The sequence below is a fragment of the Schistocerca gregaria genome, unplaced genomic scaffold (genome assembly GCF_023897955.1).
Source record: "Schistocerca gregaria isolate iqSchGreg1 unplaced genomic scaffold, iqSchGreg1.2 ptg001141l, whole genome shotgun sequence".
In the NCBI taxonomy this organism is placed as follows: Eukaryota; Metazoa; Arthropoda; class Insecta; order Orthoptera; family Acrididae; genus Schistocerca; species Schistocerca gregaria.
In genome coordinates, this window is record NW_026062473.1 from 25,868 (window position 1) to 51,184 (window position 25,317).

The 25,317-nt window shown below is 53.3% G+C and overlaps 57 non-coding genes across 57 annotated transcripts; all 57 read right to left on the reverse strand.

The window, feature by feature from the left end:
• Nucleotides 1-6,813: 6,813 nt before the first annotated feature.
• Trnah-gug (transfer RNA histidin (anticodon GUG)) lies at nt 6,814-6,885 on the reverse strand. The gene has a single exon. It is a non-coding gene; the product is annotated as a tRNA-His (tRNA).
• A 370-nt stretch (nt 6,886-7,255) lies between these two features.
• On the reverse strand, nt 7,256-7,327 carry Trnae-cuc (transfer RNA glutamic acid (anticodon CUC)). Its single transcript has one exon. It is a non-coding gene; the product is annotated as a tRNA-Glu (tRNA).
• A 275-nt stretch (nt 7,328-7,602) lies between these two features.
• Nucleotides 7,603-7,684, reverse strand: Trnal-cag (transfer RNA leucine (anticodon CAG)). The gene has a single exon. It is a non-coding gene; the product is annotated as a tRNA-Leu (tRNA).
• A 77-nt stretch (nt 7,685-7,761) lies between these two features.
• Trnal-aag (transfer RNA leucine (anticodon AAG)) lies at nt 7,762-7,843 on the reverse strand. The gene has a single exon. It is a non-coding gene; the product is annotated as a tRNA-Leu (tRNA).
• Nucleotides 7,844-8,118: 275 nt separating this feature from the next.
• Trnah-gug (transfer RNA histidin (anticodon GUG)) lies at nt 8,119-8,190 on the reverse strand. The gene has a single exon. It is a non-coding gene; the product is annotated as a tRNA-His (tRNA).
• Nucleotides 8,191-8,560: 370 nt separating this feature from the next.
• Trnae-cuc (transfer RNA glutamic acid (anticodon CUC)) lies at nt 8,561-8,632 on the reverse strand. The gene has a single exon. It is a non-coding gene; the product is annotated as a tRNA-Glu (tRNA).
• Nucleotides 8,633-8,911: 279 nt separating this feature from the next.
• Nucleotides 8,912-8,993, reverse strand: Trnal-cag (transfer RNA leucine (anticodon CAG)). The gene has a single exon. It is a non-coding gene; the product is annotated as a tRNA-Leu (tRNA).
• Nucleotides 8,994-9,070: 77 nt separating this feature from the next.
• Trnal-aag (transfer RNA leucine (anticodon AAG)) lies at nt 9,071-9,152 on the reverse strand. The gene has a single exon. It is a non-coding gene; the product is annotated as a tRNA-Leu (tRNA).
• A 275-nt stretch (nt 9,153-9,427) lies between these two features.
• Nucleotides 9,428-9,499, reverse strand: Trnah-gug (transfer RNA histidin (anticodon GUG)). The gene has a single exon. It is a non-coding gene; the product is annotated as a tRNA-His (tRNA).
• A 370-nt stretch (nt 9,500-9,869) lies between these two features.
• On the reverse strand, nt 9,870-9,941 carry Trnae-cuc (transfer RNA glutamic acid (anticodon CUC)). Its single transcript has one exon. It is a non-coding gene; the product is annotated as a tRNA-Glu (tRNA).
• Nucleotides 9,942-10,216: 275 nt separating this feature from the next.
• On the reverse strand, nt 10,217-10,298 carry Trnal-cag (transfer RNA leucine (anticodon CAG)). The gene has a single exon. It is a non-coding gene; the product is annotated as a tRNA-Leu (tRNA).
• A 77-nt stretch (nt 10,299-10,375) lies between these two features.
• Nucleotides 10,376-10,457, reverse strand: Trnal-aag (transfer RNA leucine (anticodon AAG)). The gene has a single exon. It is a non-coding gene; the product is annotated as a tRNA-Leu (tRNA).
• Nucleotides 10,458-10,732: 275 nt separating this feature from the next.
• On the reverse strand, nt 10,733-10,804 carry Trnah-gug (transfer RNA histidin (anticodon GUG)). The gene has a single exon. It is a non-coding gene; the product is annotated as a tRNA-His (tRNA).
• A 370-nt stretch (nt 10,805-11,174) lies between these two features.
• Trnae-cuc (transfer RNA glutamic acid (anticodon CUC)) lies at nt 11,175-11,246 on the reverse strand. The gene has a single exon. It is a non-coding gene; the product is annotated as a tRNA-Glu (tRNA).
• Nucleotides 11,247-11,521: 275 nt separating this feature from the next.
• On the reverse strand, nt 11,522-11,603 carry Trnal-cag (transfer RNA leucine (anticodon CAG)). Its single transcript has one exon. It is a non-coding gene; the product is annotated as a tRNA-Leu (tRNA).
• A 77-nt stretch (nt 11,604-11,680) lies between these two features.
• Trnal-aag (transfer RNA leucine (anticodon AAG)) lies at nt 11,681-11,762 on the reverse strand. The gene has a single exon. It is a non-coding gene; the product is annotated as a tRNA-Leu (tRNA).
• A 275-nt stretch (nt 11,763-12,037) lies between these two features.
• Trnah-gug (transfer RNA histidin (anticodon GUG)) lies at nt 12,038-12,109 on the reverse strand. Its single transcript has one exon. It is a non-coding gene; the product is annotated as a tRNA-His (tRNA).
• Nucleotides 12,110-12,479: 370 nt separating this feature from the next.
• Nucleotides 12,480-12,551, reverse strand: Trnae-cuc (transfer RNA glutamic acid (anticodon CUC)). Its single transcript has one exon. It is a non-coding gene; the product is annotated as a tRNA-Glu (tRNA).
• Nucleotides 12,552-12,826: 275 nt separating this feature from the next.
• On the reverse strand, nt 12,827-12,908 carry Trnal-cag (transfer RNA leucine (anticodon CAG)). Its single transcript has one exon. It is a non-coding gene; the product is annotated as a tRNA-Leu (tRNA).
• Nucleotides 12,909-12,985: 77 nt separating this feature from the next.
• Nucleotides 12,986-13,067, reverse strand: Trnal-aag (transfer RNA leucine (anticodon AAG)). Its single transcript has one exon. It is a non-coding gene; the product is annotated as a tRNA-Leu (tRNA).
• Nucleotides 13,068-13,342: 275 nt separating this feature from the next.
• Trnah-gug (transfer RNA histidin (anticodon GUG)) lies at nt 13,343-13,414 on the reverse strand. The gene has a single exon. It is a non-coding gene; the product is annotated as a tRNA-His (tRNA).
• A 370-nt stretch (nt 13,415-13,784) lies between these two features.
• Nucleotides 13,785-13,856, reverse strand: Trnae-cuc (transfer RNA glutamic acid (anticodon CUC)). The gene has a single exon. It is a non-coding gene; the product is annotated as a tRNA-Glu (tRNA).
• Nucleotides 13,857-14,131: 275 nt separating this feature from the next.
• Trnal-cag (transfer RNA leucine (anticodon CAG)) lies at nt 14,132-14,213 on the reverse strand. The gene has a single exon. It is a non-coding gene; the product is annotated as a tRNA-Leu (tRNA).
• A 77-nt stretch (nt 14,214-14,290) lies between these two features.
• Trnal-aag (transfer RNA leucine (anticodon AAG)) lies at nt 14,291-14,372 on the reverse strand. Its single transcript has one exon. It is a non-coding gene; the product is annotated as a tRNA-Leu (tRNA).
• A 275-nt stretch (nt 14,373-14,647) lies between these two features.
• On the reverse strand, nt 14,648-14,719 carry Trnah-gug (transfer RNA histidin (anticodon GUG)). The gene has a single exon. It is a non-coding gene; the product is annotated as a tRNA-His (tRNA).
• A 370-nt stretch (nt 14,720-15,089) lies between these two features.
• On the reverse strand, nt 15,090-15,161 carry Trnae-cuc (transfer RNA glutamic acid (anticodon CUC)). Its single transcript has one exon. It is a non-coding gene; the product is annotated as a tRNA-Glu (tRNA).
• Nucleotides 15,162-15,436: 275 nt separating this feature from the next.
• On the reverse strand, nt 15,437-15,518 carry Trnal-cag (transfer RNA leucine (anticodon CAG)). Its single transcript has one exon. It is a non-coding gene; the product is annotated as a tRNA-Leu (tRNA).
• Nucleotides 15,519-15,595: 77 nt separating this feature from the next.
• Trnal-aag (transfer RNA leucine (anticodon AAG)) lies at nt 15,596-15,677 on the reverse strand. Its single transcript has one exon. It is a non-coding gene; the product is annotated as a tRNA-Leu (tRNA).
• Nucleotides 15,678-15,952: 275 nt separating this feature from the next.
• Trnah-gug (transfer RNA histidin (anticodon GUG)) lies at nt 15,953-16,024 on the reverse strand. The gene has a single exon. It is a non-coding gene; the product is annotated as a tRNA-His (tRNA).
• Nucleotides 16,025-16,394: 370 nt separating this feature from the next.
• On the reverse strand, nt 16,395-16,466 carry Trnae-cuc (transfer RNA glutamic acid (anticodon CUC)). Its single transcript has one exon. It is a non-coding gene; the product is annotated as a tRNA-Glu (tRNA).
• A 275-nt stretch (nt 16,467-16,741) lies between these two features.
• On the reverse strand, nt 16,742-16,823 carry Trnal-cag (transfer RNA leucine (anticodon CAG)). Its single transcript has one exon. It is a non-coding gene; the product is annotated as a tRNA-Leu (tRNA).
• A 77-nt stretch (nt 16,824-16,900) lies between these two features.
• Nucleotides 16,901-16,982, reverse strand: Trnal-aag (transfer RNA leucine (anticodon AAG)). The gene has a single exon. It is a non-coding gene; the product is annotated as a tRNA-Leu (tRNA).
• A 275-nt stretch (nt 16,983-17,257) lies between these two features.
• On the reverse strand, nt 17,258-17,329 carry Trnah-gug (transfer RNA histidin (anticodon GUG)). The gene has a single exon. It is a non-coding gene; the product is annotated as a tRNA-His (tRNA).
• A 370-nt stretch (nt 17,330-17,699) lies between these two features.
• Nucleotides 17,700-17,771, reverse strand: Trnae-cuc (transfer RNA glutamic acid (anticodon CUC)). The gene has a single exon. It is a non-coding gene; the product is annotated as a tRNA-Glu (tRNA).
• Nucleotides 17,772-18,046: 275 nt separating this feature from the next.
• Nucleotides 18,047-18,128, reverse strand: Trnal-cag (transfer RNA leucine (anticodon CAG)). Its single transcript has one exon. It is a non-coding gene; the product is annotated as a tRNA-Leu (tRNA).
• Nucleotides 18,129-18,205: 77 nt separating this feature from the next.
• Trnal-aag (transfer RNA leucine (anticodon AAG)) lies at nt 18,206-18,287 on the reverse strand. The gene has a single exon. It is a non-coding gene; the product is annotated as a tRNA-Leu (tRNA).
• A 275-nt stretch (nt 18,288-18,562) lies between these two features.
• Nucleotides 18,563-18,634, reverse strand: Trnah-gug (transfer RNA histidin (anticodon GUG)). Its single transcript has one exon. It is a non-coding gene; the product is annotated as a tRNA-His (tRNA).
• Nucleotides 18,635-19,004: 370 nt separating this feature from the next.
• On the reverse strand, nt 19,005-19,076 carry Trnae-cuc (transfer RNA glutamic acid (anticodon CUC)). The gene has a single exon. It is a non-coding gene; the product is annotated as a tRNA-Glu (tRNA).
• A 275-nt stretch (nt 19,077-19,351) lies between these two features.
• On the reverse strand, nt 19,352-19,433 carry Trnal-cag (transfer RNA leucine (anticodon CAG)). Its single transcript has one exon. It is a non-coding gene; the product is annotated as a tRNA-Leu (tRNA).
• A 77-nt stretch (nt 19,434-19,510) lies between these two features.
• Trnal-aag (transfer RNA leucine (anticodon AAG)) lies at nt 19,511-19,592 on the reverse strand. Its single transcript has one exon. It is a non-coding gene; the product is annotated as a tRNA-Leu (tRNA).
• Nucleotides 19,593-19,867: 275 nt separating this feature from the next.
• On the reverse strand, nt 19,868-19,939 carry Trnah-gug (transfer RNA histidin (anticodon GUG)). Its single transcript has one exon. It is a non-coding gene; the product is annotated as a tRNA-His (tRNA).
• A 370-nt stretch (nt 19,940-20,309) lies between these two features.
• On the reverse strand, nt 20,310-20,381 carry Trnae-cuc (transfer RNA glutamic acid (anticodon CUC)). Its single transcript has one exon. It is a non-coding gene; the product is annotated as a tRNA-Glu (tRNA).
• Nucleotides 20,382-20,656: 275 nt separating this feature from the next.
• Nucleotides 20,657-20,738, reverse strand: Trnal-cag (transfer RNA leucine (anticodon CAG)). The gene has a single exon. It is a non-coding gene; the product is annotated as a tRNA-Leu (tRNA).
• Nucleotides 20,739-20,815: 77 nt separating this feature from the next.
• Nucleotides 20,816-20,897, reverse strand: Trnal-aag (transfer RNA leucine (anticodon AAG)). The gene has a single exon. It is a non-coding gene; the product is annotated as a tRNA-Leu (tRNA).
• A 275-nt stretch (nt 20,898-21,172) lies between these two features.
• On the reverse strand, nt 21,173-21,244 carry Trnah-gug (transfer RNA histidin (anticodon GUG)). Its single transcript has one exon. It is a non-coding gene; the product is annotated as a tRNA-His (tRNA).
• Nucleotides 21,245-21,614: 370 nt separating this feature from the next.
• Trnae-cuc (transfer RNA glutamic acid (anticodon CUC)) lies at nt 21,615-21,686 on the reverse strand. Its single transcript has one exon. It is a non-coding gene; the product is annotated as a tRNA-Glu (tRNA).
• Nucleotides 21,687-21,961: 275 nt separating this feature from the next.
• Trnal-cag (transfer RNA leucine (anticodon CAG)) lies at nt 21,962-22,043 on the reverse strand. The gene has a single exon. It is a non-coding gene; the product is annotated as a tRNA-Leu (tRNA).
• Nucleotides 22,044-22,120: 77 nt separating this feature from the next.
• Trnal-aag (transfer RNA leucine (anticodon AAG)) lies at nt 22,121-22,202 on the reverse strand. The gene has a single exon. It is a non-coding gene; the product is annotated as a tRNA-Leu (tRNA).
• A 275-nt stretch (nt 22,203-22,477) lies between these two features.
• Nucleotides 22,478-22,549, reverse strand: Trnah-gug (transfer RNA histidin (anticodon GUG)). The gene has a single exon. It is a non-coding gene; the product is annotated as a tRNA-His (tRNA).
• Nucleotides 22,550-22,919: 370 nt separating this feature from the next.
• Nucleotides 22,920-22,991, reverse strand: Trnae-cuc (transfer RNA glutamic acid (anticodon CUC)). The gene has a single exon. It is a non-coding gene; the product is annotated as a tRNA-Glu (tRNA).
• Nucleotides 22,992-23,266: 275 nt separating this feature from the next.
• On the reverse strand, nt 23,267-23,348 carry Trnal-cag (transfer RNA leucine (anticodon CAG)). The gene has a single exon. It is a non-coding gene; the product is annotated as a tRNA-Leu (tRNA).
• Nucleotides 23,349-23,425: 77 nt separating this feature from the next.
• On the reverse strand, nt 23,426-23,507 carry Trnal-aag (transfer RNA leucine (anticodon AAG)). Its single transcript has one exon. It is a non-coding gene; the product is annotated as a tRNA-Leu (tRNA).
• Nucleotides 23,508-23,782: 275 nt separating this feature from the next.
• Trnah-gug (transfer RNA histidin (anticodon GUG)) lies at nt 23,783-23,854 on the reverse strand. Its single transcript has one exon. It is a non-coding gene; the product is annotated as a tRNA-His (tRNA).
• A 370-nt stretch (nt 23,855-24,224) lies between these two features.
• Trnae-cuc (transfer RNA glutamic acid (anticodon CUC)) lies at nt 24,225-24,296 on the reverse strand. The gene has a single exon. It is a non-coding gene; the product is annotated as a tRNA-Glu (tRNA).
• Nucleotides 24,297-24,571: 275 nt separating this feature from the next.
• Nucleotides 24,572-24,653, reverse strand: Trnal-cag (transfer RNA leucine (anticodon CAG)). Its single transcript has one exon. It is a non-coding gene; the product is annotated as a tRNA-Leu (tRNA).
• A 77-nt stretch (nt 24,654-24,730) lies between these two features.
• Trnal-aag (transfer RNA leucine (anticodon AAG)) lies at nt 24,731-24,812 on the reverse strand. The gene has a single exon. It is a non-coding gene; the product is annotated as a tRNA-Leu (tRNA).
• Nucleotides 24,813-25,087: 275 nt separating this feature from the next.
• Trnah-gug (transfer RNA histidin (anticodon GUG)) lies at nt 25,088-25,159 on the reverse strand. The gene has a single exon. It is a non-coding gene; the product is annotated as a tRNA-His (tRNA).
• Nucleotides 25,160-25,317: the final 158 nt, after the last annotated feature.

The following is a 25,317-nucleotide window of genomic DNA, read 5'->3' on the forward strand; positions in this document are numbered from 1 at the left end:
TGTGGATCTTCACGGAAATCAGAGTAAACATGCGATTGCTTCGTGAAGTGGAAAATAAAGAATAATATTACTTCCGGAAATCAGTCAAAGAAAAGTCCAGTCAGCACACAAAGCAAAACGCCATTCAGCAACAGAGAAGTCATAATCACGGACGTACTCCGTGGAAAAAGAAAGAGAGGTGCGATGATCACTCTTAAAAAAAAAAAAAAAAAAAAAAAAAAAAAAAAAAAAAAAAAAAAAAAAAAAATTCAATTAGGAAAATCACACCATCAATCCTGACTAAAGTAAAAGTAAGTAAAACACAATGAAATGTCCACAAAAAAGGGAACACTTTCATGCAAACGCTTCTTCGCGCTAACACGATCCCAAACCATAACATGGCAGAGTGGAAAACAAGAGGAAAATAAAGAAAGGAAAACAAAAATCCTCGCAATACACCATATACGAGGCAATTCCCAAGGGAGAAATGTCTCCCGATTACGTTATATTTTTCGTTCCAGATACTGAATAGTCATGCATCGCTAAACGAATTCGCTCACGATCACGTCACAGTTTTAAGCAGGAATTTGGAAAATTAATTAAGTCGACATCGGTAAGGAGCAAAAGCATGCGCCAAAGCGACATGCAAAAAATTTGCAAAAGTCAGAACATAATCGGTACGAACACGGTACTTGCCGTGCTCAGTCCATAAGTAGGTGAGAAAATCCAAACGATCCGTCAGTTTGAGACAAAAGAGCGAATAAATTGTATGGCCGAGTAACCAGATGGTGGCATTGCGTTTGGTGGATGGAAACGCCTTACACTGAGGTACGATTGCATCTGCCACTGTCACCTGCGCTGTAGACACCCTGTTGACGAGACGAACCATATCCCGAGCAGTGTCCCACACAGCACGGAACCGACGGCACACGAAACGATGTTCAATGGTATCGTCGACATGGCATTCTTCGCATGCAGGGGACGGACTCAGATGAATAGAGTGCAGTTTAGCATTTGTAGGAATCGTGCCATTGACCACTTTATACCACGTCGCTCTGACAGGTGCAGGAAGCACGGGGGTGGTGATGTTGCGCCAAACTGTCCGCCAGTCAGTGTGCGGTAGGCGGTACTCCCACTTGTTTCTGGCCGGTAATCCCCTCAGAGCACGGACAATGTCGCCCACACGACCGCCGCTGGTGCCACTATGCGCAAGATAGCTGCTGTTAAAATAAAAACGCCGCACGTAATTCAGCGCAAAGGGTATGTGGCTGACAGAGACCGGAGCAACCACGGAAGGTGGGCGGTATTGGGTGAACAACCTGACCGTGGCACTGCTGGTGCCTTTCTCCAATACGGCCGTAGTCCGTTTGAGGAGGAGCGCCGCGCATTTGGCGGAAAAATCCACCAGACCGAGTCCCCCATCGGCCGTATGTAAGGTGCAGGTGGCTAACGAAACTTTGAAAATTTCCCCTTTCCAAAGGAGCCAGTAGACGGCCTGTTTAATAGCGCGATCTAGAAGCTTAGGAACCGGGAGAACCTGTGCTAAATACCACGCTCTAGCTAAGATGGTAGTGTTAATGAGATGCACCTTGTCATGGAGCGCCAAATGCCGGGCCGCATGAATTTTAACAACCGCTCGAATTTTGTGTAAGACGGGGCGCCAATTCAGAGCCTCCATGCGCTGAGGATTATCAGACAAAATAACCCCCAGGACTTTGTGCTGCTGCACAACACTGAACCAATTTCGACGCACATGGCTCATGCGTGGAGTAAGAGGCAGCAAAACCGTCTTGTGAACATTCACAACGGCCCCCGTCGCCTTCTCAAACAGCCGGAGAACAGAGTACAGGGTATCCACATCAGCCGGCCGACCCAAGAACACCCCAAGATCGTCGGCATAAGCCCGACAAGTGAGGTGATCTTCCCCAAGTTGGATCCCGGGACACTCGCGACAGATAGACCGCAGCAGCGGGTCGAGCGCCAAAGCGTAAAGTGTCATTGACAACGGGCAACCCTGTCTGACCGAGCGAGTTAGACGTATAGGCTGACTGAGGGACCCATTGACGATGACACTCGACGTGGCATTGCGCAAAAAACCCTGAACCGTGTGGGTAAACTTACGGCCAAAGCCCATTGCAACCATGACACGCCGCAAATAGGCATGGCCAACCCTGTCAAACGCATTCTGGAAATCGATCAACATAATGGCTGCCGACCGAACTCTGTTGCCGCGTACAAAACCGATACAGTCCCTATAGGCCAGAACGGCGTCAAAAATATTCCTGTCACGCACAGCACACGTCTGATGTTCACAGAGAACGCGCGGCATGACTTGCCGCAGTCTGTGCGCGACGCACCTCGCCATGATCTTATAGTCCGCGTTTAACAGAGTGATCGGTCGAACAGCGTGGAGATTCGGCGTCGCTTTCGATTTGGGAATGAGCGTGATGCATCCCGCTGCAAATTCCGTTGGTAGAGGAGCGCCATTAAGAATTTCATTCGCGATACCGGTTAACGTATCGCGTAAAAGGTTAAAAAATTGCAAATAAAATTCAGCGGGAATGCCGTCCATTCCGGGAGATTTTCCCCTAGGACTTCGCTTGACAGCTTCGTGCAATTCATCGGACGTAAAAGCCTCATTAAGATGGACACGGTCTGTGCGACGTAAAACCTTTGGAATCCCCTGTAAAAGACGACGCAGCGCAGCGGGTTCGACATCAACGTCCCGAAAGAGAGACTCAAAATGTGCGTGGATTTCCCTCTCAATCGTCACCCTGTCGGAAGTCTTTGTTCCATCCCGAGTGACCCACGCATTAAAGGCCAATCGTTCGCGCATCTTCCGCTCTCTGTTAAGATGATATATAGAGAGCGGCTCCCCGTCCACGGCACCCACAGGTTGGCACCGAGTAACCGGCCCCCTACCCTTTCGCCGCAGATCGGACAAAAGTTCGGCCTGAAATTGTTTAAAAATGGGAAGAAGATGCGGCTGGGCCGTAACTTGGCGGGCGAGATCCTTCAAACAGTTCTGATAAAACTGTGACGTCGAGCGACGCCAGTGCGCTGCGTCTCGGCTAAAATTAATTAAAAAGGTCCGGACTGCAGGTTTGGCAGTACCAACCCACCACCCGAGAACGCTACTATCACCGGGTTTAGCCTGCAAAAGTTTGTGCCACATATCAGTGAAGCACTGCTGAAAATGAGAGTCGGCCAGCAGGCTGCAGTTAAACTTCCATAGATTTCGGCGATAGGATGGCCTAAAAAATGGAAGCGAAAGTTCACAAAAATAACTGCAGTGATCTGAAAAAATAACCGGCCTGACCTCAGATCGAGCCACCGGGGCCGCAAGTGACGATGACACATAGATCCGATCAAGTCGGCTGTGTCCCTGTGGATAAAAATAGGTAAATTGGGTGTCAACCGGGTGGAGCATTCGCCACGTGTCCTGCAGATTAAAACTTGTGAGAAGCGTGTGGAGTTCCTGACACTTATTGGGGCGCGGCTCCTGATCGCGGTCATCGGTGACCGCATTAAAATCACCGCCGAGAATTAAATGAGCGGAATTGCGGTGCAAAACCTCACACAGCTCCTGACTATAAAAGAGCCGCCGCGCCGCGTAGTCGCTACCGGAAGGAGCATAAACATTAACAAACGTGACGCCTTCAATAGTGCACGCAATAGCGCGGCCAGTAGGGAGACACTCGATATTAGTGACATTGAGCCCGGAGCAGACTAAAATAGCTGTACCGGTGACATTGTCTGACACCACATTATCCACAATAACGTAGTCAATCAGATCGGTTAAAAGCAGGAGAGCCTCCCGTGTCACTTCTTGCAAAAAAGCGACATGGCAACGGGTTTCACATAAAAGAGTTTTTAATGCAAGAACCTTATGAGGACTACGCATTTTGTTAACATTAACAGTAAGTATATGCCACCGACGCGTGTCAGGAACCATACACAACGCAAGGAGCAACAAATATAGTGTGCACAAGAAGCGAGGCAGTATCGCTGCGAAGATAACAAGTAATGTAGACAAGATCGGCGGCGGGGGGCACACACCAGACACGGCAAAGACAAGAAATAACAAGAAGAATAAAATTCAAGGAAGCGTGCACAACGGTGGAAGCATGGGCGTCACAAGGAGTACACACTGTTTCAACACAAAACGACTAAAAGTTCCGCCAGCGGACAATAAACACCAGACACTTTCAAAGGCTAAAACTTAGGTCCGCAAAAAATTGCATGCACACGTGCCGCTAAAAATATGCAAGGAAGTGGCAAGCACAATAAATTATGTCTAAAACGGATGTCACACATCAGACGCGCGAAAAAAAAAGGTATACGCACCACAAAAGCGGCACATGCACCGGTATGACAGCACATGGTCTTGAGAGGAACGGGGTAAACACACAAAAAACGCGTGTCAGACCCCATACACAACAAAACTACACAACTGTGTGAAAAATGAATGCTCACATCTGGAAAAGCACCCGTGTATCCATAAGGATCCAAGTGAGCGGCAAGAACGACTAAAATGTGCCGCCTACGAGCGGCTGGCACCCAACACATTGAAAAATACCAAACACATTTAAAATACACACCAAATAAAAACATACAACGACGGGTGCAGTGGCGCTGCCAAAATTACACTCGCGTGCAAAATACAGGTTAAAACGCGCAACAGACCGGTGTCACACAAGAGAGACAAGAATACGCCACAAAAAACAACGTTAAACTTAGGCAACGGCGGATGCAATCACGCTGCCAAGCAAAGAGCAAAGTCGCGCTACGTACCGGCTCCAGTGCCGTCGTCCACCTCCACGTCCGCCGCCCAGTCACACTTATCACCGGAAAACACGGGGGGCTGAACCACCTCCGTGTCCATACTAACAGCGGCACCGGAAGGAGCCGCCGTGGCAGGTCCAGCGCCGACGGCAGAAACAGATCCAGAATCCTGCGAGTGCGGCCGGATGCGACGGCAATGTGAGTCGTCCGATTTACGTTTGGCTGCCAAGTTGGCAGGAGACACGCCCTGAACAACGTCCATCGCCATACCACTTGCTACGACAGGCTCCGTTTTAGTAAGGAGAACCTTTAGCTGCCGAACTTTCTCGTCCCGCTTGGACTCCGCGGAACTCACGGACGCCTCGGGCTGACTGCAAGCAGCAGGCCGCTGCCGACGGCGTTCGGAAGCCGGCGCCTGCCGCGAGTCAACAACCGCGCGCTGCGAGGCCCGTTGCAATTTTTTTAGTTTAGAGGTGGACTTGTACGGTGGAACACAAGTTACCACCGGGGACGGCGTTCGCGCCTTACGAGAGGAAACACTCGAAATACTCGCGCTGCGAATGCGGGGAACGTTTTCAGCCCTCTCAGTCGGCCTTTCCCGACGCGGTTTGGGTTCCGCGGGGGCGTCAAGACGCACCTCACGGTCTACAACAACGACGGCAGCAGCGGACACATTCTCATTCACAACAGTGGGAGCAGCCTCTGATACGGGTTCTAATACGGATAGCGTTACATCAGCCGGTACAGGGTCAGACATAATCGGTAGCTCAATTTTGTCAACAGCCTGCGTATCAGGCACGGGGGCCGCTACATCGACAGGCAAAGAAATCACAGGCAACGCCGGGGAGCTATCAGCAACAGGAACGGAAGATGTAACGTCCATAGCCACAACGTCGGTCGCAATCGCAGGTGCAGACACACGACTCGCACGTGCGGGGGAGGCGCCAAGCGCGACCGACGCCCACGTCACCTCATCCTGACCGTCTGTCCTTGGTAATTGCACTGGGCGACTACGTTTCGGACAGTCCTGTCGAAAATGTCCGGTACCATTGCAAAAAGAACAGGTTGCCGGTTGACCGCTATAAGTAATAAAGGCCCGATGGCCAGCAACAACAACAAAAGACGGTATATGCTGTCGGACAATCATGCGGACACTGCGAACACCGTTCTCAACGTCGTAATGATAAGCTGACGACCATTTCTCTTTTACGACCGAAAGCACTGTACCATACGGAAGTAAACTACGAGAAATAGTTTCATTACGGACTTCGAATGGCAGGTTAAACACGCGAACAGTGCGTATACCATAACCCGCGTTCGATAACACAACATCACTAATAGTACCGTCAAGGTGCCTGATTTTACGTATACCACCATTTACATTGACTAGAGTATCACACATATCGGAAGACGACAGTTTTAAAAATACCGAGTTAAGGAACGCGTCAAGTTGAACGCCAAGAACAACACTTTTCGGTAATTGAAGATCACTTTTAATCCATTCATGAATCTCGAAAGCCGTAGGCCTACGCACGGATCTATCAAACGCGCACTGAATATTGTTCTGACGATTCTCTGAATGATTGAGATCCATGGTACTCACAGGAATAACAAACTACTGCAGAAACAGCACCGCGAGGCACACGCCGCCGACCGCGATCCGCAAGTAAACACCGCCCGACACGCCGCAGCGAGCGCGCGATGTGTTCGGGCCCACGGCTCCGAAGAGACTGGTGCCTTAAACCAGCGCCTTAGACCGCTCGGCCACGCTACCTGTGCCAGTGTTCTTCGCTTTTGTAGAAACAGTGCACGACACAGCTGCGACTGGCTGCTCATCCATTGCACCTCAAACAACTGCCCTTTTCGAATAGAGAGTAACTACACAGGTTGCTGCCCGCGCTCTCGTGTGGCGGCATTGCGTGTTGATAAAGAATTGGTAGTGCCACCTGCAGCCTGCGGAACATGAGTGAAAAATAAAGAGGGCACCGTGATTTCAAACACTGAGTCACAACCGTCACTGCAGCGACACCAAGGCAAAACTTTAAAAATTGCCGTGACCAGGATTCGAACCTGGGTTATTGCGGCCACAACGCAATGTCCTAACCACTAGACGATCACGGCCACGGAAGCACCGCCGAGGGCAGTCCTCGCGACTGCATGTTGCGATGCACAGCAAAGCTCGGCCCACACACCACTGTGTCAGACGCGGGCTCCATTATATGTATACTGGCAAACGAACGTGTCTGCGATGTAAGGACACTAAGCAGTGTGGTTAGCTGCATTCAACCCCCGTGGCAGTGTCTTGCAGTCCTCCTACTCTGTTCACCTCAGGTATGTGCCTCGATAAGAGGTGGGCAGATGTCGCATCGCTCTCGCCGTCACTTGTGACCACGAATCGTACTTAACGTAGTTTTCTGCAAGCGTCAGCGAAGCGTCAGTCGAGCTAAGTCGGGCCAAGTCGCATAAGAGGAGCAACAAATTGCGCTCGCTTTTCCGGTACCGGGAATCGAACCCGGGCCTCCTGGGTGAGAGCCAGGTATCCTAGCCACTAGACCACACCGGACAACGGCACAAGGGCTACTCCAGCGAACGCAGCAATCTATACACACGCTACTAAACGACAACTACAAAATTATACGCTCCCACTTTGTACAGCGGCATGCTCGGGACTCATTTCGTGGAGACGAACGCCAGCCACTATGACACCAAACGGCGCCTGTGAATCATGTCGTTGCACCGCGCACTGTGCTACGACAATTTAAGAAAGAGACGCTCACGGCTTGCTGCGCTGCTTTCGTCGCGGGTAATCAGTGCTGCGGCTTTCGAGACAGAAAACATTGGCAGCGGTGGGATTCGAACCCACGCCTCCGAGGAGACTGGTGCCTGAAACCAGCGCCTTAGACCGCTCGGCCACGCTACCGACGCTGCACGGCGGTCACAGGAGCTGCGTTCTACCCCACGAGAAAACACCACAATGGCACAAAAAACAGAAAAATGTGGCAGCGGTGGGATTCGAACCCACGCCTCCGAAGAGACTGGTGCCTTAAACCAGCGCCTTAGACCGCTCGGCCACGCTACCTGTGCCAGTGTTCTTCGCTTTTGTAGAAACAGTGCACGACACAGCTGCGACTGGCTGCTCATCCATTGCACCTCAAACAACTGCCCTTTTCGAATAGAGAGTAACTACACAGGTTGCTGCCCGCGCTCTCGTGTGGCGGCATTGCGTGTTGATAAAGAATTGGTAGTGCCACCTGCAGCCTGCGGAACATGAGTGAAAAATAAAGAGGGCACCGTGATTTCAAACACTGAGTCACAACCGTCACTGCAGCGACACCAAGGCAAAACTTTAAAAATTGCCGTGACCAGGATTCGAACCTGGGTTATTGCGGCCACAACGCAATGTCCTAACCACTAGACGATCACGGCCACGGAAGCACCGCCGAGGGCAGTCCTCGCGACTGCATGTTGCGATGCACAGCAAAGCTCGGCCCACACACCACTGTGTCAGACGCGGGCTCCATTATATGTATACTGGCAAACGAACGTGTCTGCGATGTAAGGACACTAAGCAGTGTGGTTAGCTGCATTCAACCCCCGTGGCAGTGTCTTGCAGTCCTCCTACTCTGTTCACCTCAGGTATGTGCCTCGATAAGAGGTGGGCAGATGTCGCATCGCTCTCGCCGTCACTTGTGACCACGAATCGTACTTAACGTAGTTTTCTGCAAGCGTCAGCGAAGCGTCAGTCGAGCTAAGTCGGGCCAAGTCGCATAAGAGGAGCAACAAATTGCGCTCGCTTTTCCGGTACCGGGAATCGAACCCGGGCCTCCTGGGTGAGAGCCAGGTATCCTAGCCACTAGACCACACCGGACAACGGCACAAGGGCTACTCCAGACACTAGGATCGCGTGTTTATACACACGCTACTAAACGACAACTACAAAATTATACGCTCCCACTTTGTACAGCGGCATGCTCGGGACTCATTTCGTAGAGACGAACGCCAGCCACTATGACACCAAACGGCGCCTGTGAATCATGTCGTTGCACCGCGCACTGTGCTACGACAATTTAAGAAAGAGACGCTCACGGCTTGCTGCGCTGCTTTCGTCGCGGGTAATCAGTGCTGCGGCTTTCGAGACAGAAAACATTGGCAGCGGTGGGATTCGAACCCACGCCTCCGAGGAGACTGGTGCCTGAAACCAGCGCCTTAGACCGCTCGGCCACGCTACCGACGCTGCACGGCGGTCACAGGAGCTGCGTTCTACCCCACGAGAAAACACCACAATGGCACAAAAAACAGAAAAATGTGGCAGCGGTGGGATTCGAACCCACGCCTCCGAAGAGACTGGTGCCTTAAACCAGCGCCTTAGACCGCTCGGCCACGCTACCTGTGCCAGTGCTCTTCGCTTTTGTAGAAACAGTGCACGACACAGCTGCGACTGGCTGCTCATCCATTGCACCTCAAACAACTGCCCTTTTCGAATAGAGAGTAACTACACAGGTAGCTGCCCGCGCTCTCGTGTGGCGGCATTGCGTGTTGATAAAGAATTGGTAGTGCCACCTGCAGCCTGCGGAACATGAGTGAAAAATCAAGAGGGCACCGTGATTTCAAACACTGAGTCACAACCGTCACTGCAGCGACACCAAGGCAAAACTTTAAAAATTGCCGTGACCAGGATTCGAACCTGGGTTATTGCGGCCACAACGCAATGTCCTAACCACTAGACGATCACGGCCACGGAAGCACCGCCGAGGGCAGTCCTCGCGACTGCATGTTGCAATGCACAGCAAAGCTCGGCCCACACACCACTGTGTCAGACGCGGTCTCCATTATATGTATACTGGCAAACGAACGTGTCTGCGATGTAAGGACACTAAGCAGTGTGGTTAGCTGCATTCAACCCCCGTGGCAGTGTCTTGCAGTCCTCCTACTCTGTTCACCACAGGTATGTGCCTCGATAAGAGGTGGACAGATGTCGCATCGCTCTCGCCGTCACTTGTGACCACGAATCGTACTTAACGTAGTTTTCTGCAAGCGTCAGCGAAGCGTCAGTCGAGCTAAGTCGGGCCAAGTCGCATAAGAGGAGCAACAAATTGCGCTCGCTTTTCCGGTACCGGGAATCGAACCCGGGCCTCCTGGGTGAGAGCCAGGTATCCTAGCCACTAGACCACACCGGACAACGGCACAAGGGCTACTCCAGCGAACACAGCAATCTATACACACGCTACTAAACGACAACTACAAAATTATACGCTCCCACTTTGTACAGCGGCATGCTCGGGACTCATTTCGTAGAGACGAACGCCAGCCACTATGACACCAAACGGCGCCTGTGAATCATGTCGTTGCACCGCGCACTGTGCTACGACAATTTAAGAAAGAGACGCTCACGGCTTGCTGCGCTGCTTTCGTCGCGGGTAATCAGTGCTGCGGCTTTCGAGACAGAAAACATTGGCAGCGGTGGGATTCGAACCCACGCCTCCGAGGAGACTGGTGCCTGAAACCAGCGCCTTAGACCGCTCGGCCACGCTACCGACGCTGCACGGCGGTCACAGGAGCTGCGTTCTACCCCACGAGAAAACACCACAATGGCACAAAAAACAGAAAAATGTGGCAGCGGTGGGATTCGAACCCACGCCTCCGAAGAGACTGGTGCCTTAAACCAGCGCCTTAGACCGCTCGGCCACGCTACCTGTGCCAGTGCTCTTCGCTTTTGTAGAAACAGTGCACGACACAGCTGCGACTGGCTGCTCATCCATTGCACCTCAAACAACTGCCCTTTTCGAATAGAGAGTAACTACACAGGTAGCTGCCCGCGCTCTCGTGTGGCGGCATTGCGTGTTGATAAAGAATTGGTAGTGCCACCTGCAGCCTGCGGAACATGAGTGAAAAATCAAGAGGGCACCGTGATTTCAAACACTGAGTCACAACCGTCACTGCAGCGACACCAAGGCAAAACTTTAAAAATTGCCGTGACCAGGATTCGAACCTGGGTTATTGCGGCCACAACGCAATGTCCTAACCACTAGACGATCACGGCCACGGAAGCACCGCCGAGGGCAGTCCTCGCGACTGCATGTTGCAATGCACAGCAAAGCTCGGCCCACACACCACTGTGTCAGACGCGGTCTCCATTATATGTATACTGGCAAACGAACGTGTCTGCGATGTAAGGACACTAAGCAGTGTGGTTAGCTGCATTCAACCCCCGTGGCAGTGTCTTGCAGTCCTCCTACTCTGTTCACCACAGGTATGTGCCTCGATAAGAGGTGGACAGATGTCGCATCGCTCTCGCCGTCACTTGTGACCACGAATCGTACTTAACGTAGTTTTCTGCAAGCGTCAGCGAAGCGTCAGTCGAGCTAAGTCGGGCCAAGTCGCATAAGAGGAGCAACAAATTGCGCTCGCTTTTCCGGTACCGGGAATCGAACCCGGGCCTCCTGGGTGAGAGCCAGGTATCCTAGCCACTAGACCACACCGGACAACGGCACAAGGGCTACTCCAGCGAACACAGCAATCTATACACACGCTACTAAACGACAACTACAAAATTATACGCTCCCACTTTGTACAGCGGCATGCTCGGGACTCATTTCGTAGAGACGAACGCCAGCCACTATGACACCAAACGGCGCCTGTGAATCATGTCGTTGCACCGCGCACTGTGCTACGACAATTTAAGAAAGAGACGCTCACGGCTTGCTGCGCTGCTTTCGTCGCGGGTAATCAGTGCTGCGGCTTTCGAGACAGAAAACATTGGCAGCGGTGGGATTCGAACCCACGCCTCCGAGGAGACTGGTGCCTGAAACCAGCGCCTTAGACCGCTCGGCCACGCTACCGACGCTGCACGGCGGTCACAGGAGCTGCGTTCTACCCCACGAGAAAACACCACAATGGCACAAAAAACAGAAAAATGTGGCAGCGGTGGGATTCGAACCCACGCCTCCGAAGAGACTGGTGCCTTAAACCAGCGCCTTAGACCGCTCGGCCACGCTACCTGTGCCAGTGCTCTTCGCTTTTGTAGAAACAGTGCACGACACAGCTGCGACTGGCTGCTCATCCATTGCACCTCAAACAACTGCCCTTTTCGAATAGAGAGTAACTACACAGGTAGCTGCCCGCGCTCTCGTGTGGCGGCATTGCGTGTTGATAAAGAATTGGTAGTGCCACCTGCAGCCTGCGGAACATGAGTGAAAAATCAAGAGGGCACCGTGATTTCAAACACTGAGTCACAACCGTCACTGCAGCGACACCAAGGCAAAACTTTAAAAATTGCCGTGACCAGGATTCGAACCTGGGTTATTGCGGCCACAACGCAATGTCCTAACCACTAGACGATCACGGCCACGGAAGCACCGCCGAGGGCAGTCCTCGCGACTGCATGTTGCAATGCACAGCAAAGCTCGGCCCACACACCACTGTGTCAGACGCGGTCTCCATTATATGTATACTGGCAAACGAACGTGTCTGCGATGTAAGGACACTAAGCAGTGTGGTTAGCTGCATTCAACCCCCGTGGCAGTGTCTTGCAGTCCTCCTACTCTGTTCACCACAGGTATGTGCCTCGATAAGAGGTGGACAGATGTCGCATCGCTCTCGCCGTCACTTGTGACCACGAATCGTACTTAACGTAGTTTTCTGCAAGCGTCAGCGAAGCGTCAGTCGAGCTAAGTCGGGCCAAGTCGCATAAGAGGAGCAACAAATTGCGCTCGCTTTTCCGGTACCGGGAATCGAACCCGGGCCTCCTGGGTGAGAGCCAGGTATCCTAGCCACTAGACCACACCGGACAACGGCACAAGGGCTACTCCAGCGAACACAGCAATCTATACACACGCTACTAAACGACAACTACAAAATTATACGCTCCCACTTTGTACAGCGGCATGCTCGGGACTCATTTCGTAGAGACGAACGCCAGCCACTATGACACCAAACGGCGCCTGTGAATCATGTCGTTGCACCGCGCACTGTGCTACGACAATTTAAGAAAGAGACGCTCACGGCTTGCTGCGCTGCTTTCGTCGCGGGTAATCAGTGCTGCGGCTTTCGAGACAGAAAACATTGGCAGCGGTGGGATTCGAACCCACGCCTCCGAGGAGACTGGTGCCTGAAACCAGCGCCTTAGACCGCTCGGCCACGCTACCGACGCTGCACGGCGGTCACAGGAGCTGCGTTCTACCCCACGAGAAAACACCACAATGGCACAAAAAACAGAAAAATGTGGCAGCGGTGGGATTCGAACCCACGCCTCCGAAGAGACTGGTGCCTTAAACCAGCGCCTTAGACCGCTCGGCCACGCTACCTGTGCCAGTGCTCTTCGCTTTTGTAGAAACAGTGCACGACACAGCTGCGACTGGCTGCTCATCCATTGCACCTCAAACAACTGCCCTTTTCGAATAGAGAGTAACTACACAGGTAGCTGCCCGCGCTCTCGTGTGGCGGCATTGCGTGTTGATAAAGAATTGGTAGTGCCACCTGCAGCCTGCGGAACATGAGTGAAAAATCAAGAGGGCACCGTGATTTCAAACACTGAGTCACAACCGTCACTGCAGCGACACCAAGGCAAAACTTTAAAAATTGCCGTGACCAGGATTCGAACCTGGGTTATTGCGGCCACAACGCAATGTCCTAACCACTAGACGATCACGGCCACGGAAGCACCGCCGAGGGCAGTCCTCGCGACTGCATGTTGCAATGCACAGCAAAGCTCGGCCCACACACCACTGTGTCAGACGCGGTCTCCATTATATGTATACTGGCAAACGAACGTGTCTGCGATGTAAGGACACTAAGCAGTGTGGTTAGCTGCATTCAACCCCCGTGGCAGTGTCTTGCAGTCCTCCTACTCTGTTCACCACAGGTATGTGCCTCGATAAGAGGTGGACAGATGTCGCATCGCTCTCGCCGTCACTTGTGACCACGAATCGTACTTAACGTAGTTTTCTGCAAGCGTCAGCGAAGCGTCAGTCGAGCTAAGTCGGGCCAAGTCGCATAAGAGGAGCAACAAATTGCGCTCGCTTTTCCGGTACCGGGAATCGAACCCGGGCCTCCTGGGTGAGAGCCAGGTATCCTAGCCACTAGACCACACCGGACAACGGCACAAGGGCTACTCCAGCGAACACAGCAATCTATACACACGCTACTAAACGACAACTACAAAATTATACGCTCCCACTTTGTACAGCGGCATGCTCGGGACTCATTTCGTAGAGACGAACGCCAGCCACTATGACACCAAACGGCGCCTGTGAATCATGTCGTTGCACCGCGCACTGTGCTACGACAATTTAAGAAAGAGACGCTCACGGCTTGCTGCGCTGCTTTCGTCGCGGGTAATCAGTGCTGCGGCTTTCGAGACAGAAAACATTGGCAGCGGTGGGATTCGAACCCACGCCTCCGAGGAGACTGGTGCCTGAAACCAGCGCCTTAGACCGCTCGGCCACGCTACCGACGCTGCACGGCGGTCACAGGAGCTGCGTTCTACCCCACGAGAAAACACCACAATGGCACAAAAAACAGAAAAATGTGGCAGCGGTGGGATTCGAACCCACGCCTCCGAAGAGACTGGTGCCTTAAACCAGCGCCTTAGACCGCTCGGCCACGCTACCTGTGCCAGTGCTCTTCGCTTTTGTAGAAACAGTGCACGACACAGCTGCGACTGGCTGCTCATCCATTGCACCTCAAACAACTGCCCTTTTCGAATAGAGAGTAACTACACAGGTAGCTGCCCGCGCTCTCGTGTGGCGGCATTGCGTGTTGATAAAGAATTGGTAGTGCCACCTGCAGCCTGCGGAACATGAGTGAAAAATCAAGAGGGCACCGTGATTTCAAACACTGAGTCACAACCGTCACTGCAGCGACACCAAGGCAAAACTTTAAAAATTGCCGTGACCAGGATTCGAACCTGGGTTATTGCGGCCACAACGCAATGTCCTAACCACTAGACGATCACGGCCACGGAAGCACCGCCGAGGGCAGTCCTCGCGACTGCATGTTGCAATGCACAGCAAAGCTCGGCCCACACACCACTGTGTCAGACGCGGTCTCCATTATATGTATACTGGCAAACGAACGTGTCTGCGATGTAAGGACACTAAGCAGTGTGGTTAGCTGCATTCAACCCCCGTGGCAGTGTCTTGCAGTCCTCCTACTCTGTTCACCACAGGTATGTGCCTCGATAAGAGGTGGACAGATGTCGCATCGCTCTCGCCGTCACTTGTGACCACGAATCGTACTTAACGTAGTTTTCTGCAAGCGTCAGCGAAGCGTCAGTCGAGCTAAGTCGGGCCAAGTCGCATAAGAGGAGCAACAAATTGCGCTCGCTTTTCCGGTACCGGGAATCGAACCCGGGCCTCCTGGGTGAGAGCCAGGTATCCTAGCCACTAGACCACACCGGACAACGGCACAAGGGCTACTCCAGCGAACACAGCAATCTATACACACGCTACTAAACGACAACTACAAAATTATACGCTCCCACTTTGTACAGCGGCATGCTCGGGACTCATTTCGTAGAGACGAACGCCAGCCACTATGACACCAAACGGCGCCTGTGAATCATGTCGTTGCACCGCGCACTGTGCTACGACAATTTAAGAAAGAGACGCTCACGGCTTGCTGCGCTGCTTTCGTCGCGGGTAATCAGTGCTGCGGCTTTCGAGACAGAAAACATTGGCAGCGGTGGGATTCGAACCCACGCCTCCGAGGAGACTGGTGCCTGAAACCAGCGCCTTAGACCGCTCGGCCACGCTACCGACGCTGCACGGCGGTCACAGGAGCTGCGTTCTACCCCACGAGAAAACACCACAATGGCACAAAAAACAGAAAAATGTGGCAGCGGTGGGATTCGAACCCACGCCTCCGAAGAGACTGGTGCCTTAAACCAGCGCCTTAGACCGCTCGGCCACGCTACCTGTGCCAGTGCTCTTCGCTTTTGTAGAAACAGTGCACGACACAGCTGCGACTGGCTGCTCATCCATTGCACCTCAAACAACTGCCCTTTTCGAATAGAGAGTAACTACACAGGTAGCTGCCCGCGCTCTCGTGTGGCGGCATTGCGTGTTGATAAAGAATTGGTAGTGCCACCTGCAGCCTGCGGAACATGAGTGAAAAATCAAGAGGGCACCGTGATTTCAAACACTGAGTCACAACCGTCACTGCAGCGACACCAAGGCAAAACTTTAAAAATTGCCGTGACCAGGATTCGAACCTGGGTTATTGCGGCCACAACGCAATGTCCTAACCACTAGACGATCACGGCCACGGAAGCACCGCCGAGGGCAGTCCTCGCGACTGCATGTTGCAATGCACAGCAAAGCTCGGCCCACACACCACTGTGTCAGACGCGGTCTCCATTATATGTATACTGGCAAACGAACGTGTCTGCGATGTAAGGACACTAAGCAGTGTGGTTAGCTGCATTCAACCCCCGTGGCAGTGTCTTGCAGTCCTCCTACTCTGTTCACCACAGGTATGTGCCTCGATAAGAGGTGGACAGATGTCGCATCGCTCTCGCCGTCACTTGTGACCACGAATCGTACTTAACGTAGTTTTCTGCAAGCGTCAGCGAAGCGTCAGTCGAGCTAAGTCGGGCCAAGTCGCATAAGAGGAGCAACAAATTGCGCTCGCTTTTCCGGTACCGGGAATCGAACCCGGGCCTCCTGGGTGAGAGCCAGGTATCCTAGCCACTAGACCACACCGGACAACGGCACAAGGGCTACTCCAGCGAACACAGCAATCTATACACACGCTACTAAACGACAACTACAAAATTATACGCTCCCACTTTGTACAGCGGCATGCTCGGGACTCATTTCGTAGAGACGAACGCCAGCCACTATGACACCAAACGGCGCCTGTGAATCATGTCGTTGCACCGCGCACTGTGCTACGACAATTTAAGAAAGAGACGCTCACGGCTTGCTGCGCTGCTTTCGTCGCGGGTAATCAGTGCTGCGGCTTTCGAGACAGAAAACATTGGCAGCGGTGGGATTCGAACCCACGCCTCCGAGGAGACTGGTGCCTGAAACCAGCGCCTTAGACCGCTCGGCCACGCTACCGACGCTGCACGGCGGTCACAGGAGCTGCGTTCTACCCCACGAGAAAACACCACAATGGCACAAAAAACAGAAAAATGTGGCAGCGGTGGGATTCGAACCCACGCCTCCGAAGAGACTGGTGCCTTAAACCAGCGCCTTAGACCGCTCGGCCACGCTACCTGTGCCAGTGCTCTTCGCTTTTGTAGAAACAGTGCACGACACAGCTGCGACTGGCTGCTCATCCATTGCACCTCAAACAACTGCCCTTTTCGAATAGAGAGTAACTACACAGGTAGCTGCCCGCGCTCTCGTGTGGCGGCATTGCGTGTTGATAAAGAATTGGTAGTGCCACCTGCAGCCTGCGGAACATGAGTGAAAAATCAAGAGGGCACCGTGATTTCAAACACTGAGTCACAACCGTCACTGCAGCGACACCAAGGCAAAACTTTAAAAATTGCCGTGACCAGGATTCGAACCTGGGTTATTGCGGCCACAACGCAATGTCCTAACCACTAGACGATCACGGCCACGGAAGCACCGCCGAGGGCAGTCCTCGCGACTGCATGTTGCAATGCACAGCAAAGCTCGGCCCACACACCACTGTGTCAGACGCGGTCTCCATTATATGTATACTGGCAAACGAACGTGTCTGCGATGTAAGGACACTAAGCAGTGTGGTTAGCTGCATTCAACCCCCGTGGCAGTGTCTTGCAGTCCTCCTACTCTGTTCACCACAGGTATGTGCCTCGATAAGAGGTGGACAGATGTCGCATCGCTCTCGCCGTCACTTGTGACCACGAATCGTACTTAACGTAGTTTTCTGCAAGCGTCAGCGAAGCGTCAGTCGAGCTAAGTCGGGCCAAGTCGCATAAGAGGAGCAACAAATTGCGCTCGCTTTTCCGGTACCGGGAATCGAACCCGGGCCTCCTGGGTGAGAGCCAGGTATCCTAGCCACTAGACCACACCGGACAACGGCACAAGGGCTACTCCAGCGAACACAGCAATCTATACACACGCTACTAAACGACAACTACAAAATTATACGCTCCCACTTTGTACAGCGGCATGCTCGGGACTCATTTCGTAGAGACGAACGCCAGCCACTATGACACCAAACGGCGCCTGTGAATCATGTCGTTGCACCGCGCACTGTGCTACGACAATTTAAGAAAGAGACGCTCACGGCTTGCTGCGCTGCTTTCGTCGCGGGTAATCAGTGCTGCGGCTTTCGAGACAGAAAACATTGGCAGCGGTGGGATTCGAACCCACGCCTCCGAGGAGACTGGTGCCTGAAACCAGCGCCTTAGACCGCTCGGCCACGCTACCGACGCTGCACGGCGGTCACAGGAGCTGCGTTCTACCCCACGAGAAAACACCACAATGGCACAAAAAACAGAAAAATGTGGCAGCGGTGGGATTCGAACCCACGCCTCCGAAGAGACTGGTGCCTTAAACCAGCGCCTTAGACCGCTCGGCCACGCTACCTGTGCCAGTGCTCTTCGCTTTTGTAGAAACAGTGCACGACACAGCTGCGACTGGCTGCTCATCCATTGCACCTCAAACAACTGCCCTTTTCGAATAGAGAGTAACTACACAGGTAGCTGCCCGCGCTCTCGTGTGGCGGCATTGCGTGTTGATAAAGAATTGGTAGTGCCACCTGCAGCCTGCGGAACATGAGTGAAAAATCAAGAGGGCACCGTGATTTCAAACACTGAGTCACAACCGTCACTGCAGCGACACCAAGGCAAAACTTTAAAAATTGCCGTGACCAGGATTCGAACCTGGGTTATTGCGGCCACAACGCAATGTCCTAACCACTAGACGATCACGGCCACGGAAGCACCGCCGAGGGCAGTCCTCGCGACTGCATGTTGCAATGCACAGCAAAGCTCGGCCCACACACCACTGTGTCAGACGCGGTCTCCATTATATGTATACTGGCAAACGAACGTGTCTGCGATGTAAGGACACTAAGCAGTGTGGTTAGCTGCATTCAACCCCCGTGGCAGTGTCTTGCAGTCCTCCTACTCTGTTCACCACAGGTATGTGCCTCGATAAGAGGTGGACAGATGTCGCATCGCTCTCGCCGTCACTTGTGACCACGAATCGTACTTAACGTAGTTTTCTGCAAGCGTCAGCGAAGCGTCAGTCGAGCTAAGTCGGGCCAAGTCGCATAAGAGGAGCAACAAATTGCGCTCGCTTTTCCGGTACCGGGAATCGAACCCGGGCCTCCTGGGTGAGAGCCAGGTATCCTAGCCACTAGACCACACCGGACAACGGCACAAGGGCTACTCCAGCGAACACAGCAATCTATACACACGCTACTAAACGACAACTACAAAATTATACGCTCCCACTTTGTACAGCGGCATGCTCGGGACTCATTTCGTAGAGACGAACGCCAGCCACTATGACACCAAACGGCGCCTGTGAATCATGTCGTTGCACCGCGCACTGTGCTACGACAATTTAAGAAAGAGACGCTCACGGCTTGCTGCGCTGCTTTCGTCGCGGGTAATCAGTGCTGCGGCTTTCGAGACAGAAAACATTGGCAGCGGTGGGATTCGAACCCACGCCTCCGAGGAGACTGGTGCCTGAAACCAGCGCCTTAGACCGCTCGGCCACGCTACCGACGCTGCACGGCGGTCACAGGAGCTGCGTTCTACCCCACGAGAAAACACCACAATGGCACAAAAAACAGAAAAATGTGGCAGCGGTGGGATTCGAACCCACGCCTCCGAAGAGACTGGTGCCTTAAACCAGCGCCTTAGACCGCTCGGCCACGCTACCTGTGCCAGTGCTCTTCGCTTTTGTAGAAACAGTGCACGACACAGCTGCGACTGGCTGCTCATCCATTGCACCTCAAACAACTGCCCTTTTCGAATAGAGAGTAACTACACAGGTAGCTGCCCGCGCTCTCGTGTGGCGGCATTGCGTGTTGATAAAGAATTGGTAGTGCCACCTGCAGCCTGCGGAACATGAGTGAAAAATCAAGAGGGCACCGTGATTTCAAACACTGAGTCACAACCGTCACTGCAGCGACACCAAGGCAAAACTTTAAAAATTGCCGTGACCAGGATTCGAACCTGGGTTATTGCGTCCACAACGCAATGTCCTAACCACTAGACGATCACGGCCACGGAAGCACCGCCGAGGGCAGTCCTCGCGACTGCATGTTGCAATGCACAGCAAAGCTCGGCCCACACACCACTGTGTCAGACGCGGTCTCCATTATATGTATACTGGCAAACGAACGTGTCTGCGATGTAAGGACACTAAGCAGTGTGGTTAGCTGCATTCAACCCCCGTGGCAGTGTCTTGCAGTCCTCCTACTCTGTTCACCACAGGTATGTGCCTCGATAAGAGGTGGACAGATGTCGCATCGCTCTCGCCGTCACTTGTGACCACGAATCGTACTTAACGTAGTTTTCTGCAAGCGTCAGCGAAGCGTCAGTCGAGCTAAGTCGGGCCAAGTCGCATAAGAGGAGCAACAAATTGCGCTCGCTTTTCCGGTACCGGGAATCGAACCCGGGCCTCCTGGGTGAGAGCCAGGTATCCTAGCCACTAGACCACACCGGACAACGGCACAAGGGCTACTCCAGCGAACACAGCAATCTATACACACGCTACTAAACGACAACTACAAAATTATACGCTCCCACTTTGTACAGCGGCATGCTCGGGACTCATTTCGTAGAGACGAACGCCAGCCACTATGACACCAAACGGCGCCTGTGAATCATGTCGTTGCACCGCGCACTGTGCTACGACAATTTAAGAAAGAGACGCTCACGGCTTGCTGCGCTGCTTTCGTCGCGGGTAATCAGTGCTGCGGCTTTCGAGACAGAAAACATTGGCAGCGGTGGGATTCGAACCCACGCCTCCGAGGAGACTGGTGCCTGAAACCAGCGCCTTAGACCGCTCGGCCACGCTACCGACGCTGCACGGCGGTCACAGGAGCTGCGTTCTACCCCACGAGAAAACACCACAATGGCACAAAAAACAGAAAAATGTGGCAGCGGTGGGATTCGAACCCACGCCTCCGAAGAGACTGGTGCCTTAAACCAGCGCCTTAGACCGCTCGGCCACGCTACCTGTGCCAGTGCTCTTCGCTTTTGTAGAAACAGTGCACGACACAGCTGCGACTGGCTGCTCATCCATTGCACCTCAAACAACTGCCCTTTTCGAATAGAGAGTAACTACACAGGTAGCTGCCCGCGCTCTCGTGTGGCGGCATTGCGTGTTGATAAAGAATTGGTAGTGCCACCTGCAGCCTGCGGAACATGAGTGAAAAATCAAGAGGGCACCGTGATTTCAAACACTGAGTCACAACCGTCACTGCAGCGACACCAAGGCAAAACTTTAAAAATTGCCGTGACCAGGATTCGAACCTGGGTTATTGCGGCCACAACGCAATGTCCTAACCACTAGACGATCACGGCCACGGAAGCACCGCCGAGGGCAGTCCTCGCGACTGCATGTTGCAATGCACAGCAAAGCTCGGCCCACACACCACTGTGTCAGACGCGGTCTCCATTATATGTATACTGGCAAACGAACGTGTCTGCGATGTAAGGACACTAAGCAGTGTGGTTAGCTGCATTCAACCCCCGTGGCAGTGTCTTGCAGTCCTCCTACTCTGTTCACCACAGGTATGTGCCTCGATAAGAGGTGGACAGATGTCGCATCGCTCTCGCCGTCACTTGTGACCACGAATCGTACTTAACGTAGTTTTCTGCAAGCGTCAGCGAAGCGTCAGTCGAGCTAAGTCGGGCCAAGTCGCATAAGAGGAGCAACAAATTGCGCTCGCTTTTCCGGTACCGGGAATCGAACCCGGGCCTCCTGGGTGAGAGCCAGGTATCCTAGCCACTAGACCACACCGGACAACGGCACAAGGGCTACTCCAGCGAACACAGCAATCTATACACACGCTACTAAACGACAACTACAAAATTATACGCTCCCACTTTGTACAGCGGCATGCTCGGGACTCATTTCGTAGAGACGAACGCCAGCCACTATGACACCAAACGGCGCCTGTGAATCATGTCGTTGCACCGCGCACTGTGCTACGACAATTTAAGAAAGAGACGCTCACGGCTTGCTGCGCTGCTTTCGTCGCGGGTAATCAGTGCTGCGGCTTTCGAGACAGAAAACATTGGCAGCGGTGGGATTCGAACCCACGCCTCCGAGGAGACTGGTGCCTGAAACCAGCGCCTTAGACCGCTCGGCCACGCTACCGACGCTGCACGGCGGTCACAGGAGCTGCGTTCTACCCCACGAGAAAACACCACAATGGCACAAAAAACAGAAAAATGTGGCAGCGGTGGGATTCGAACCCACGCCTCCGAAGAGACTGGTGCCTTAAACCAGCGCCTTAGACCGCTCGGCCACGCTACCTGTGCCAGTGCTCTTCGCTTTTGTAGAAACAGTGCACGACACAGCTGCGACTGGCTGCTCATCCATTGCACCTCAAACAACTGCCCTTTTCGAATAGAGAGTAACTACACAGGTAGCTGCCCGCGCTCTCGTGTGGCGGCATTGCGTGTTGATAAAGAATTGGTAGTGCCACCTGCAGCCTGCGGAACATGAGTGAAAAATCAAGAGGGCACCGTGATTTCAAACACTGAGTCACAACCGTCACTGCAGCGACACCAAGGCAAAACTTTAAAAATTGCCGTGACCAGGATTCGAACCTGGGTTATTGCGTCCACAACGCAATGTCCTAACCACTAGACGATCACGGCCACGGAAGCACCGCCGAGGGCAGTCCTCGCGACTGCATGTTGCAATGCACAGCAAAGCTCGGCCCACACACCACTGTGTCAGACGCGGTCTCCATTATATGTATACTGGCAAACGAACGTGTCTGCGATGTAAGGACACTAAGCAGTGTGGTTAGCTGCATTCAACCCCCGTGGCAGTGTCTTGCAGTCCTCCTACTCTGTTCACCACAGGTATGTGCCTCGATAAGAGGTGGACAGATGTCGCATCGCTCTCGCCGTCACTTGTGACCACGAATCGTACTTAACGTAGTTTTCTGCAAGCGTCAGCGAAGCGTCAGTCGAGCTAAGTCGGGCCAAGTCGCATAAGAGGAGCAACAAATTGCGCTCGCTTTTCCGGTACCGGGAATCGAACCCGGGCATCCTGGGTGAGAGCCAGGTATCCTAGCCACTAGACCACACCGGACAACGGCACAAGGGCTACTCCAGCGAACACAGCAATCTATACACACGCTACTAAACGACAACTACAAAATTATACGCTCCCACTTTGTACAGCGGCATGCTCGGGACTCATTTCGTAGAGACGAACGCCAGCCACTATGACACCAAACGGCGCCTGTGAATCATGTCGTTGCACCGCGCACTGTGCTACGACAATTTAAGAAAGAGACGCTCACGGCTTGCTGCGCTGCTTTCGTCGCGGGTAATCAGTGCTGCGGCTTTCGAGACAGAAAACATTGGCAGCGGTGGGATTCGAACCCACGCCTCCGAGGAGACTGGTGCCTGAAACCAGCGCCTTAGACCGCTCGGCCACGCTACCGACGCTGCACGGCGGTCACAGGAGCTGCGTTCTACCCCACGAGAAAACACCACAATGGCACAAAAAACAGAAAAATGTGGCAGCGGTGGGATTCGAACCCACGCCTCCGAAGAGACTGGTGCCTTAAACCAGCGCCTTAGACCGCTCGGCCACGCTACCTGTGCCAGTGCTCTTCGCTTTTGTAGAAACAGTGCACGACACAGCTGCGACTGGCTGCTCATCCATTGCACCTCAAACAACTGCCCTTTTCGAATAGAGAGTAACTACACAGGTAGCTGCCCGCGCTCTCGTGTGGCGGCATTGCGTGTTGATAAAGAATTGGTAGTGCCACCTGCAGCCTGCGGAACATGAGTGAAAAATCAAGAGGGCACCGTGATTTCAAACACTGAGTCACAACCGTCACTGCAGCGACACCAAGGCAAAACTTTAAAAATTGCCGTGACCAGGATTCGAACCTGGGTTATTGCGGCCACAACGCAATGTCCTAACCACTAGACGATCACGGCCACGGAAGCACCGCCGAGGGCAGTCCTCGCGACTGCATGTTGCAATGCACAGCAAAGCTCGGCCCACACACCACTGTGTCAGACGCGGTCTCCATTATATGTATACTGGCAAACGAACGTGTCTGCGATGTAAGGACACTAAGCAGTGTGGTTAGCTGCATTCAACCCCCGTGGCAGTGTCTTGCAGTCCTCCTACTCTGTTCACCACAGGTATGTGCCTCGATAAGAGGTGGACAGATGTCGCATCGCTCTCGCCGTCACTTGTGACCACGAATCGTACTTAACGTAGTTTTCTGCAAGCGTCAGCGAAGCGTCAGTCGAGCTAAGTCGGGCCAAGTCGCATAAGAGGAGCAACAAATTGCGCTCGCTTTTCCGGTACCGGGAATCGAACCCGGGCATCCTGGGTGAGAGCCAGGTATCCTAGCCACTAGACCACACCGGACAACGGCACAAGGGCTACTCCAGCGAACACAGCAATCTATACACACGCTACTAAACGACAACTACAAAATTATACGCTCCCACTTTGTACAGCGGCATGCTCGGGACTCATTTCGTAGAGACGAACGCCAGCCACTATGACACCAAACGGCGCCTGTGAATCATGTCGTTGCACCGCGCACTGTGCTACGACAATTTAAGAAAGAGACGCTCACGGCTTGCTGCGCTGCTTTCGTCGCGGGTAATCAGTGCTGCGGCTTTCGAGACAGAAAACATTGGCAGCGGTGGGATTCGAACCCACGCCTCCGAGGAGACTGGTGCCTGAAACCAGCGCCTTAGACCGCTCGGCCACGCTACCGACGCTGCACGGCGGTCACAGGAGCTGCGTTCTACCCCACGAGAAAACACCACAATGGCACAAAAAACAGAAAAATGTGGCAGCGGTGGGATTCGAACCCACGCCTCCGAAGAGACTGGTGCCTTAAACCAGCGCCTTAGACCGCTCGGCCACGCTACCTGTGCCAGTGCTCTTCGCTTTTGTAGAAACAGTGCACGACACAGCTGCGACTGGCTGCTCATCCATTGCACCTCAAACAACTGCCCTTTTCGAATAGAGAGTAACTACACAGGTAGCTGCCCGCGCTCTCGTGTGGCGGCATTGCGTGTTGATAAAGAATTGGTAGTGCCACCTGCAGCCTGCGGAACATGAGTGAAAAATCAAGAGGGCACCGTGATTTCAAACACTGAGTCACAACCGTCACTGCAGCGACACCAAGGCAAAACTTTAAAAATTGCCGTGACCAGGATTCGAACCTGGGTTATTGCGGCCACAACGCAATGTCCTAACCACTAGACGATCACGGCCACGGAAGCACCGCCGAGGGCAGTCCTCGCGACTGCATGTTGCAATGCACAGCAAAGCTCGGCCCACACACCACTGTGTCAGACGCGGTCTCCATTATATGTATACTGGCAAACGAACGTGTCTGCGATGTAAGGACACTAAGCAGTGTGGTTAGCTG